General features: G+C 38.7%; 1 pseudogene; it reads left to right on the top strand.

The window, feature by feature from the left end:
* Nucleotides 1-11,225: 11,225 nt before the first annotated feature.
* LOC106803578 (small ribosomal subunit protein uS2B pseudogene) lies at nt 11,226-12,028 on the top strand (annotated as a pseudogene).
* Nucleotides 12,029-12,236: the final 208 nt, after the last annotated feature.

Raw genomic sequence — 12,236 nt, 5'->3', positions numbered from 1 at the left:
GAGCGAGATGGCTTTGATATAAAACTGCTGATATTTACATATGAAAATGTAACTCTTTGGCCTGGCAATAACCGTCCATGTGGGGGGCTTGGATGAGATTTCCAGACCTGCTCTCTTGTGCTTGGAGCTGCGGCATCTGGAAATGATACTTGTGGTCATGGTAATACTTCAGTCTGTCAGAGTATATTTTATCTAAATTGTTCAGTGTGCTTTGCAATTTATTAATCCTTGCAACACCTCTAGGAGGAAGGCAGATATTTTTTCCCTTGAGGAACTGAGGCAATAGAGAGTGGAAATGAGAACTTCACAAGGCCAGGCAGCTGGATGAGAGGGTGGAAGGAAGTCCTTTGCACTTAGGAGAACAGCCAATCCTATTAAATGGTGAACTCATTTGACACTACCATTAAACAAGTCTTAAAGGAAATTTTATAGCTTGTGAATGAAGAACAAGGTTTTGGAAACCAAAATTAATGAAAGCTGAAGGAAACTGAAAAATAAATTGTGACATTTAAAACGTGCTTCTTAAATATTCTACTGCGCATTCCAACTTAGTGAGATTAATCAGGGAGACTAGAAGAAAACACCAAAGATATTGAACGAAAAGCTTGAAAGTCTGTGGGCCCTGGTTGTATCCGTGTTTGGGGAGTAGAACAACTTCTTTGAAAGTATTTGCTCTTCCTCCTTTCGGAATAGAGTGACTTTTTGATGCTGTTATCTCCTTCTTTTTGATTTTTCCTGCAGATTAATAGAATTTCCTGACGGTTCACAGGCAACTTGTCCCTGCTCTCTGGTGGCTTGTGGAAGTGATAATATAAAGGGCAAAGAGTGGATTTTTTAAAATTCATTCCTAACCTTCTCTGTGAATTTGTATTTGTTCCAGATCCATTTTAGATTCTGTTAGATTCCATTAGATTATTTTTAGGTCTCAGGTGTAAAATGCAGCAGTGTATAAAGATGGTCTCTAAGGTAGGTCATTCCAGGTTATTCATTTATTCCACATTCCTCGTTTATCCCACAAATAAATATTTGCCAGACCTATTATATTTCAACCAGTATTCAAAAACTGGAGATACCAGCAATGAGAAAGAAGCAGTCCTATTTAAAAAACTTTTTGGTTACTGAAGACTCAAGTAAAAAAAATAGGTAATTACAGTAAAGGAGAGTAATGTGGATAATAAAAAATTCTGTTAACAGGGTTACTGTCCCAGACTTGAGGGATCATAGATGGTTTCATGGAAGAAATGATATCTAAACTGAGACCGGAAAGACACATAAGAGTTAGCCAGGCAAAAGAAGGGAAATTGAAAGATGAAATATTACTGGCGGGGCAAACAACATTTGTAAAGTTCCATAGATACGATATAGCAAACTCAACCAGGGAACTGAGAGGAATAATGATAGTTACTATCATAACAACAACAATGGTACTTGGTATTTATGAATATTGCTTAGCTGCTAAGTACTGTGATTTGTACTTAACGAACATTATCTCAAGTTCTCCTCAAAACTACTTCTGCTTCTGGGCTGGCCCTGTGGCTTGGTGGTTAAGTGCGCGCGCTGCAATGCTGGCGGCCCGGGTTCGGATCCCGGGTGTGCATCGAGGCACCACTTCTCCGTCCATCCTGAGGCCGAGTCCCACATACAGCAACTAGAAGGATGTGCAGCTGTGACATGCAGCTATCTGCTGGGGCTTTGGGGGGAAAAAATAAAATAAATAAAATCTTTAAAAAAAAAAAAAAAAAAACTACTTCTGCTTCTGAAAAGATTATTATACTGATTTTCCAATTGAAGAAAATGGAGGGGCTGGCCCCGTGGCTTAGCAATTAAGTGCACGCGCTTCGCTGCTGGCGGCCCAGGTTTGGATCCCAGGCGTGCACCGACGCACCACTTGTCTGGCCATGCTGAGGCAACGTCCTACATACAGCAACTAGAAGGATGTGCAACTATGACATACAACTATCTACTGGGGCTTTGGGGAGAAAAGGGGGAAAAAAAAAAAAGAAAATGGAGACTAGAGTTATTAGTAATTTTGCCAATGTTACCATCCAGTAAAGAGGATGATTTGGCATTTACAACTTGGTCTTGGCAACTGGCCCATGGCATAGTGGTTAAGTTTGGTGTGCTCCACTTCAACAGCCCGGGTTGGCGAGTTTCGTTCCTGGATGAGGACCTACACCATTCATCAGCCATGCTGAGGCGGTGACCCAGAACAAAATAGAGATAGATTGATACAGATGTTAGCTCAGGGCTAATCTTCCTCAAGCAAGAAAATAGAGGAAGATTGGCAACAGATGTTAGCTCAGGGCGAATTTTCCTTGCCAAAAACAAAACAAAACAAAACAAACTTGGTCTGGTTGACTCCAAAGCCCAGAAGTGGTTCAGAGCATAACCAGTGTGGAGACACTGCCTAAGGGTCTTTCTCACTGTGTGACCTTGGACAAGTGTCTCAGCATCCCTATGCCTCAGCTTTCCCCATTAGTAAATGGCGTTTGTTAATAGCACCTCCTGTAGGATTGTTGTGAGGATTAAATAAGGTAGTATGTTGAAACTGCTTAAAAGATATGTGGTATACATAAGCACTATAAAAGTGTTTGCTATTGTTTTCTTTGTGTTAAACCTTACAACCATATTGCCTCTACTGACAGAACTATAAAATGCAAAGGTGGCAGTGGCAAGTGATAAGGCCAGGGCCGTTGGAAGGATTTGCAGTTTTCTCACAAGGACAACAGAAACCCATTGAGGTTTAATCAGTAGAGTTGGAAATCAGTTAAGTACTTTTAAATATCATTTTGTCTTTGAACAGAAAGCGATTTGATGGTTTTAACAAGAATCCAGGATGTCTACGTCTGCTTGGGCTGCTGTTAAAAAATACCGTAGACTGGGGAGCTTAAATTACAGACATTTACTCCTCGTAGTCCAAGATCAGGCTTGCCAGCCTTTTTGGGTTCTGATGAGAGCCCACTTCCAGAGAAGTGAGTGCTTGCAGACAACAGCCAACTTCTCCCTGTGTCCTCTCATGGCAGAGAGAGGAAGTTCTGACATCTCTTCCTCGTTTTACAAGGGCACTAATCCCATCGTGGGGACTCCACCCTCATGACCTCATCTAAACCTAATTACCTCCCAAATGCCTCGCCTTCTAATACCATCACATTGGGGGTCAGGGCTTCAACATAGGAATTTTGAGGGGACACAAACATTCGATCCATAACACAGGACTATGATGATAATGTCCTGAGGTAGGATGGTGAGAATGGGATAGTGAAAATAAATAAATTATAGATTTAGTAGGTAGAGGACAGGAATTTATAATTGACTAGATTTGGGAAATGATGCATATAAAGGAAACAATGATGTCTGAAAGGCATGAAAAAAGCTAGTTGATTTAGAGGCTAGATATGCATTCAGTTTTGGATATGCTTTACTTGTGATGCTTTCTACATTATTCAAGTGGAACTGTCCATTAGACAACTGGATAAATCTATCTAGATTGCAAGAGATTGGTCTGAGTGTAATCTATAGGGCAACATATTGAGAGTAATTTAAACCATGGGATAGTATGAGATTGTTCAAGGACTGTGTGGAGTGAGAGAGGAAAGCTGAGGTGAGAACGTTGAAGAGCATCAACATTTATAAGATGAGCCAAGAAAGAGGAACTTCAAAGCTGTGGCCAGAGAAGAAAGGAGACACCCATAGTACTACTGAGAGAATCATGGAAAGAGAATTTTTCAGGGAAGGAGGGATCAGCAGCATCAAATACTTCCATGAGAACAAATTAGATCAGAATTAAACCATCTACTAGATTGAGCATCGGGTGGCTAATTGGTAACATTGGGAATGTAATTAAGGTACAAAGTGACAGCAAAGTTTGATTGCAGATTGCTCAAATATTTTAAGATTTTTATGTTCAATTTGAAATAAATGCCTTCATTTTTTCTCTTTTCCTTGGATTTCCAAAGCATAGACCAATGCTCTAGAATTTGATCATTCTGTTATTCATCTGTTCATTGCCACATTAAGTCTGTCCTTCCTTCTGTTTCTTAATCTACCAAGCTCATTCCTATGTCAGGTGTTTCTATCTTTGCTGCCCCATCTTCCTGGAGATACTTAAGACAGAGCAAACACTTAAGAGGTTGTTTTAATGGTTAAGACAATTAATAATTGTGGGTTACATGGGGTCTATGCTTGTTTAATTGTGAAGATAATGCAAAAAAGGAATGCAAAAGAATTCCTCTAATACATATGTGACTAGATCTCTCTCTTATAGGAGTTACAACAGAAGATAAGTTTACTAATGATATTGTTGTCTTTTTTTATGGTACATGCTGGCTATTATGTTAAAATACTAGATAATATGCCCTTTGCAGAGTGCAGTCTTTTTCTCATTAATATTTTAAAATTTAGGAGAAAAACATACATTTTATTAGTCAATACATTGCTTTTATATTTAATGTTCTTTCATTCCAGAGTAATATTATAAATAGACTTTTCTCAATGATTTTCATATTTGCATGGAATGCCAAACGTTTTATATAACGTAATAGAGTCATCTTCTTTAATATTAGATTGCCTTGTTATTGATGTTAATATAACATTATTACAACATTAACATTAATATTAATGCTACAAAATATACGATTTTTATATATGTTACTAATACAATTTTTTAAATGTTAAGGATTTTCTAAGAACAGGCTATCTTTCCTTTTAATAAACAGGCCTTTAAAATTTTTATCATGTTCCCTGTGTGCACTTGCAAGTTACCCTTCCAGACAAAATGATGACATTCAGTTTCTCCCATTGGAATTCTGTTTAGCTATCACAGACTACACAGAGCACAGATATGGTGACATAATGCAGCTCTGTCAAATGTCTTTCCTGACGTTAAACGGGCCTATCCTATGTATATCCTTTGTGGCCATGCAGATAATGCAGGAATCAGACAAATATTCAGTACAAAGTATTTCCTACAGGGTCCAGAGTTTGCTGTTTTCATTTACAAGAAAACTTCAGCTATCTAGAACCTTTAACATATGAACCATTTTATGTAGAAAGGGCATAATTTAACAACAACCAAGTATGTAAAAGTGCTTTGTAAAATGCAAAGCATCATTTTCCTGAGAGCTGAGGATTTAGCTTTAAATACCGAAAATTTTTTTAAATTGTTTTTGAAGTGACCCTTCCAAAATATATTTCCCTCTTTATTTTACATGTATAAGAATCTGATGACCGTAGTTGTTTGGTTATGTCACGGTTAGTGGACATTTCATGCTACATTATATTATTTGCCTTTCCCTGGCCAAGCATCGCACATCTACAGCTCTGTGGTCTTGGTCACATTGTTCTTTCTAGAAAACTCTTTGCTCACTCCTACCTACTCTCAAAATTCCAACTTAATTGGCACATCATTGTGACATTGTCCAGGCTGTTTTCTTATTACAGTGTTTAACATTTAATCTTTCTTTTTTTATTCCCTTTACCCTATTGTCTACTGCATCTAAACTTATAAGAGTTAGCAAAATTAGGGTACTAAGAAATATGTAACTATTTTTTTAATCCCTAAATGGAGTTCTTTAATGTCAGTATTTGTTTTCTATCAATAGATAACAAAAGCAAAAACAAATAAACACTTCTTTTCCATAAACGCATTATTACGTAATAAAATATGTCAGGAGCAGTCCTTTAATTCAGAACTATGTCATGTGAGTTTGACCGACCCTTCTTCATCTTCCTCAACACAAAATGTCACTGACCACAAGACGGCATTGAATGTAAATGATGACTAATCCTGCTCTGTTTCCACTCATTACAATGCTTTTCACTCCTTTACTTCACCTGCCTTGACCCTTTCATGATTATTTCCCTGCTTTCCATCATATAAATGGCTCTGCTTTTTGTCTTCCTACAGTTACAGCATTGACCGTCCTCCTTAGTTTTTATCTCTCTCCTCTGATATTTGTGTTCACTCTATACTTCCATTTTGTCCCATCCCTACAATCAGAATAATCATTCAAATTTAATAAAAAGTTCTTAGAGTTGTAAGAAATATAGAAAATTTGCATCAGTCACCCTCCCTTTATGCACTGGTGGATAAGATCTCTTTTCCTTTTGCTGTCAAAAGTTTATATAAGTAAAACATGTAGCTGAGTTGTAACTAAATTTTGTTATAATGACAGTGACAATGAAGCACTGCAGTGGAATCCTCACGCCACAAAGAAGAGTGTGTCCGTTAGATTACAGTCACATCCTAAACCATGTATCTCATGGAAATAGTATTTTAACACTTTGGCATCCAGGAAAAAGGCGTATAAACAAAAAATGGTAAATAGGGTTTAAAGATATACAACCCTTGATCCAAGTAGACATCAAAAGTTGAGCCATTCAGAAAAGGTAAATCATGATGAACACACTGAAAGTGAAGTAATACTTATATCTGCATGAGAGATAATTTGTAAAATTACACTTTTAACCAGCTCAGTGTTATTAAGGAGTAGGAGTCAATTTCCCCAGACATCACAGCAGACATATTGGTTAAAAATTACAACTGGTTTTAAGTGGCTACTTTAGCCACTTCTGTCTTTTTTTTTTTTTTTTTATAATTTTATTTATTTATTTTTCCCCCAAAGCCCCAGTAGATAGTTGTATGGCATAGCTGCACATCCTTCTAGTTGCTGTATGTGGGACGCGGCCTCAGCATGGCCGGACAAGCGGTGCGTTGGTGCGCGCCCGGATCCGAACCCGGGCCGCCAGTAGCGGAGCACGAGCACTTAACCGCTAAGCCACGGCGCCGGCCCATAGCCACTTCTGTCTTTATTTATTTATTTATTTATTTATTTTTTGAGGAAGATCGGCCCTGAGCTAACATCTGCCAATCCTCCTCTTTTTTTGCTGAAGAAGACTGGCCCTGGGCTAACATCCATGCCCATCTTCCTCTACTTTGTATGGGATGCCGCCACGGCATGGCTTGACAAGCAGTGCGTCAGTGCGCGCCAGGGATCTGAACTGGCGAACCCCAGGCCGCCACAGCGGAGTGAGCGCACTTAACCGCTTGTGCCACCCGGCCGGCCCCATAGCCATTTCTGTTATTAGCGCTGTCTTGAGTCTTCTGTTCAGTAAAAAGACTTAAAAATAAGAAGGTATAAATTCTTAACATTTGAGGATATTTAAATATTCCAGTGCTTTAAATCTAATCAGCAAGAGTAATAGACAACAACCTGAATTTGTGCCTGAATTTCTTATAAGCCACTCAAGGACTACTTAATTCATTTATTCCCATTCTTCTTGATTATCACAACACCTCTATGATAAAGATAAGTATATGTTTACTAGTTTATCATATGGGAATATGGAAAAGCAGTGCAATTTAAGTAAACTATACACCACTGAATAACAAGACATTAAAATAAGGATATATAAGAGCATGGTATAATCTAATTAATTCAAATTCAGAAAGAGAGAATAGCGCTATCTGAAGCATTGAAATGTCAGAAATACACTGAAATATTTCCTAGATCTGGATATGACATATTTGTATATTCAGTATTCTTAAAACAAGAAGCATTAACCTGGAGAAACTAATAAACTGCCATGAGTGTTGCCAATGGATGGTCCCAGAGGCACTAGATGTAAAGCTACAGAGAGACGAGCTGAAAAACAAGCGGTTTATTAGTAGCAAATCCCAAACACTTCTCCTATGAGGTTGAACCTCATTCATTTGTGCTGTGTGTCTTAGAAGACTTCCTATCCCTTTTGCTCTTAACAATCCATATAACTAGAAATTAGATAACTGTTGTAATCACTTTAAGGTAACTCACTAGCAAGTCTGGGGAAGAACTCTGTGTGACCTCCCCATGCAGTTAAAATTCTTTATTCCTGACCACTCCCTTCTTTGTTTCTATGGTCTTTATTTTATGAGTTTGTGTCTGTGTGTGAGATTCATCTTCCAGGAATGGCCTTCCCCTCACCGTATCCTTTTCTTCCCTTTTCTCCAACTGGGTAAAATCCTTTTCATCCTTCTAGCACTAGCCAGATACCATCTTTTCTGAGAAAACGTCAGTACTGTTGGAAAGGTTTAGTCAACTTTTCCAAGGTGTATTCCTACCCCGCTGCTTATGCTTCCTGTGGTCTGGCTTATACTGCTGTTTGCATACGTATGTAGATTTGTCTGCACATGTGTACAAATGTACTAGATACATACCTATCGTATGCATACATATGTATATTTGTATAGATATGCAGCAGTTCCTGCAGATAAAGGCTATGACTTTTCGTCTTTAAGTCCACTATGCTTTATTCAACGTCAGGCATAAAGTAGGTGCTCAATAAGCTTTTATTTAGTGAATAACTAAATGAATGTGCTAGTTAATTAATTAGTTAATTAACATGCTTAAAATTCTAGAAATAAAAAATGTTTAATAATATTCCTCCCTGGGCCGGCCCCGTGGCTTAGCGGTTAAGTGCGCACGCTCCGCTGCTGGCAGCCCGGGTTCGGATCTCGGGCGCGCACCGACGCACTGCTTCTCCAGCCATGCTGAGGCCACGTCCCTCATACAGCAGCTGGAAGGATGTGCAACTATGACATACAACTATCTACTAGGGCTTTGGGGGAAAAAAAGGAGGCGGATTGGCAATAGATGTTAGCTCAGAGCCGGTCTTCCTCAGTAAAAAGAGGAAGATTAGCACGGATGTTAGCTCAGGGCTGATCTTCCTTACAAAAAAAAAAAAAAATTCCTCCCTTTGATGTTTGGAGTTCACAATAAATAGGAAAGACATCAATTAATAAATAGACTATAATGGAAGATAATCTGAATTGATTATAAAAGACACATGAGCATCTAACTTGCTGTATAACTTTTCTGAGTATGCCTGTGGGTTTTCTGAAGAACAAAGAGACAAATTCCAAATGCCATAGAATCAGTTAGTCACTCAACAAGTGTTTATTGACCAGAGGAACTGCAAGCAATTTCATGAACTGAATTTCTATTTACATTTTGTTGTCAACGCATAACAGAAACTCGACAAAACTCTCCTTGATTTCAGGATATTACTCATCGAAAACAGTTTTCATTTTACAAGGCTTTATTTTTCATAATACAGAAACAAATCTATCAAATAACTTTTTTTATATGATAACTTTCAAAAAGTAAAAAATCTTTTTTTTGAGGTCAAAGTAATTTTACTGTTTGCCTGTGACAAGAACCAGATCAAAAGGGGATGATAAAATATTACTCAATAGTCTACCCTTTTATATTTAATACCTTAACACATCTAATTCAGATCCATATAAAGAACTATGAATTAAGAATCTTTGAAACATCATGTTACTTCAGACATGGAATAGAAGATAGAAATAGTGAAATCCTTGTTACAGATAATACAACATTTAGACACTATATCAAAATCTTATAAAAATGAAAGAACAGTGTGGCAAGATGTCATTCACTGGCTCCCTGCTCTTGACATCAGTCCATATCAAATTCTGATCTGTAATATATAATATATTTGATTAGTGTCACTTACATATTCTAGTTGCTCATTCCTTATAACATCACTCTGCAATGCTGGGACAACTATAAAAATAGTAATAGTAGAATGATAATGAAAATAGCTACCAATAACCGACTGCTTACTATATCGCCAGAACTCTATTTAGAATTTTATGTACAGGACCTTGTTTGCTTCTCTCAACAGACCTATGAGGTAGGTATTAATATTATTCCCATTTTAATGATGACAGTACTGATACTTGGAGAAGCCAAATGACCTGCCAAAGATCACATGACTAGCATATGCTAGATCCAGGAAGTTAAACCTAAATCTATCTGACTCATAATCACTCCATTGAGTCTTCTGTATCTGTAGGTAAAATTAACAAAACTGTTTCGGTGTCTTAACAGAGACCCCGATGGCTACCTTTAACTTTATATTCAGCTAGTCCTCTAGCATAGCACTACTTTGCCCTCCAAGTCAGAATCTTCATAACTAGAGATATCAAACTCACTACTCATAACTCAAGATATTGAACCCACTTATTAAAAGGCAGAACAATTCTCCACATCAGAAGAAAGATGATACCCTTCCAATTTTATTGGGTCGCATAATTTGTCCTCACTTACTCGAATGGCAACCAATCGTCCACACACCTGTAAAGAATAAGATGATCTTCTTTTGTTTTCATCATTCCAGTATATTAATAAAAGAGTAAATGAAGATTTAGGAAGACAGAAGGATAGAATTAAATGTGAATGCCATTTGGAATTGCAGATAAGTACGTGTTGTTCAGCAAATGCAGCATTTACATGTCTACACACATGCTAATGTCAAACACACAAGTACATGAGGAACTTGCCAAATTGAACAACTTCTGAAGGTGAGAGCCAGGCACTTGAGAACCTTTTAAGCTCCCTTTTGTATAAATATTTTTTTGTGTTGAAAGTGGAGACCACACATTAGAATAAAAAGAAAGTAATGTTCCATTCAGAAATTTGAAACTATTTTATTGGGATCTAATCTTCATGTAACATCTACCACCAATAAAAAAGACTTTTTGCATGACATCTGAACAGCATTCAGAGGAAGGAGGGACCCATGGAGACTTGTCCATATTTACTTGAGAGATCAGGAATCTGAAATCTAGAGATTAGAGACGTGCCCAATGTTTCTCATCTAGGAAATGTCAGGGCTGGGATTAGACCAAGAGCTCAAATGTCCGTGGCTATTCCAACATTCTTTCCTCCATCAGTATCTATTTATGAGGAACTTGTATCCTGTAATAAACCTAACTAGGTCTCTGAGCAGCAGTGGACACAGTTGATCCCTTCCTCTCTTTTGCAGCTCTCTTTTCACTTGGCTCTTGGCTTGTATGATCCCACATTCTCCTTGTTTTCTTCTTATGTCTCTGGCTATCTTTTGCATCTCATAGCCAACTTCTCCTCTCTAGCAAACTGTAGTTTGGAATTCCCCAGGAATCGGTTCTGGGTGTCTTCTTTTCTCACTCTGTACTTTATTGGAATCAATTCTACATTGATCTTCATCACATGTAAGCATGAGGATTGGGATTAAAATCATATCTTCAGCCTTTCCAAGCTACCCAGAGAGGGGTCCATACAGAGTTGTTCTGGGTTCCCGTTGTAACTTAAAGGGAAACTTGCACGATACTCGGAGCCCTTAATGTCCTGCAAAGGAAGGAGGAGGATGTCCTTGTGGCAGGAACCCACTTAGGTGGTACCAACTTTGATTTCCAAATGGAGCAGTACATATACAAAAGGAAAAGTGACTGCATCTACATCATAAATGTGAAGAGAACCTGGGAGAAGCTTCAGCTGGCAGCTCATGCTATTGTTGCCATTGAAAACTCAGCTGATGTCAGTGTCATATCCTCCAGGGATACTGGCCAGCAACCATGTTGAAGTTTGCTGCTGCCACTGGAGCCACTCCTATTGCTGGCCACTTCCCTCCTGGAACCGTCACTAATGGGAACCAGGCAGCCTTCTGGGAGCCGAGACTTTTGGTGGTTACTGATCCCAGGACTGACCACCAGCCTCTCAAAGAGGTGTCTTATGTTAACCTGCTTGCCATTGCTCTGTGTAACACAGACTCTCCTCTGCACTACATTAACATCGCCATCCCATGCAACAACAAAGGAGCTCACTCAGTCAATCTGACGTGCTGGGTGCTGGCCTGAGGAGTTCTGCGCATCACGGTATCATCTCCCCAGAACACCCATGGGAGGTCATGCCTGCTGTCTGCTCCTACAGAAATCCTGAAGAAATGGAAAAGGAAGCGCAGGCTGCTGCTGAAAAGGCTGTGACCAAGGAGGAATTTCAGGCAGAATGGACTACTCCAGCTCCTGAATTTACAGCTCAAGTCAACCGGAGGTCACAGACTCGTCTGAAGGTGTGCAGATGCCTGTGTGCCTATCCAGCAGTTCCCTACTGAAGACTAGGGTGCTCAGCCTTCCGCTGCAGACTGCTCTGTAGACCCCACTGCTCAGGCCACTGAATGGGGAAAAGCCTCCACTGAGTGGTCTTAAGCTGTTCTTCCACAGACTCTTAAAGAGAAAATGGAAATGAGGTTGATGGAAAATAAACAGTTTCTTTAAAAAAAATCATCCTCAAATCAGAAGAGGGGAGAGAATAATTTCTACTTTTTATCATTTTCTGAACACCTGATCTTTCTCTGATGGAAAATAAAAGCTATATCTTGGTATAAGGATGGGGTGAATATATCTAGGCTTTTTT

The sequence above is a fragment of the Ceratotherium simum genome, chromosome 27 (assembly GCF_057802395.1).
Source record: "Ceratotherium simum simum isolate JZ-2026a chromosome 27, ASM5780239v1, whole genome shotgun sequence".
Lineage (NCBI taxonomy): Eukaryota > Metazoa > Chordata > Mammalia > Perissodactyla > Rhinocerotidae > Ceratotherium > Ceratotherium simum.
Note: the sequence above shows the minus strand (reverse complement) of the source record. Positions and strands in the feature narration are given on the sequence as shown.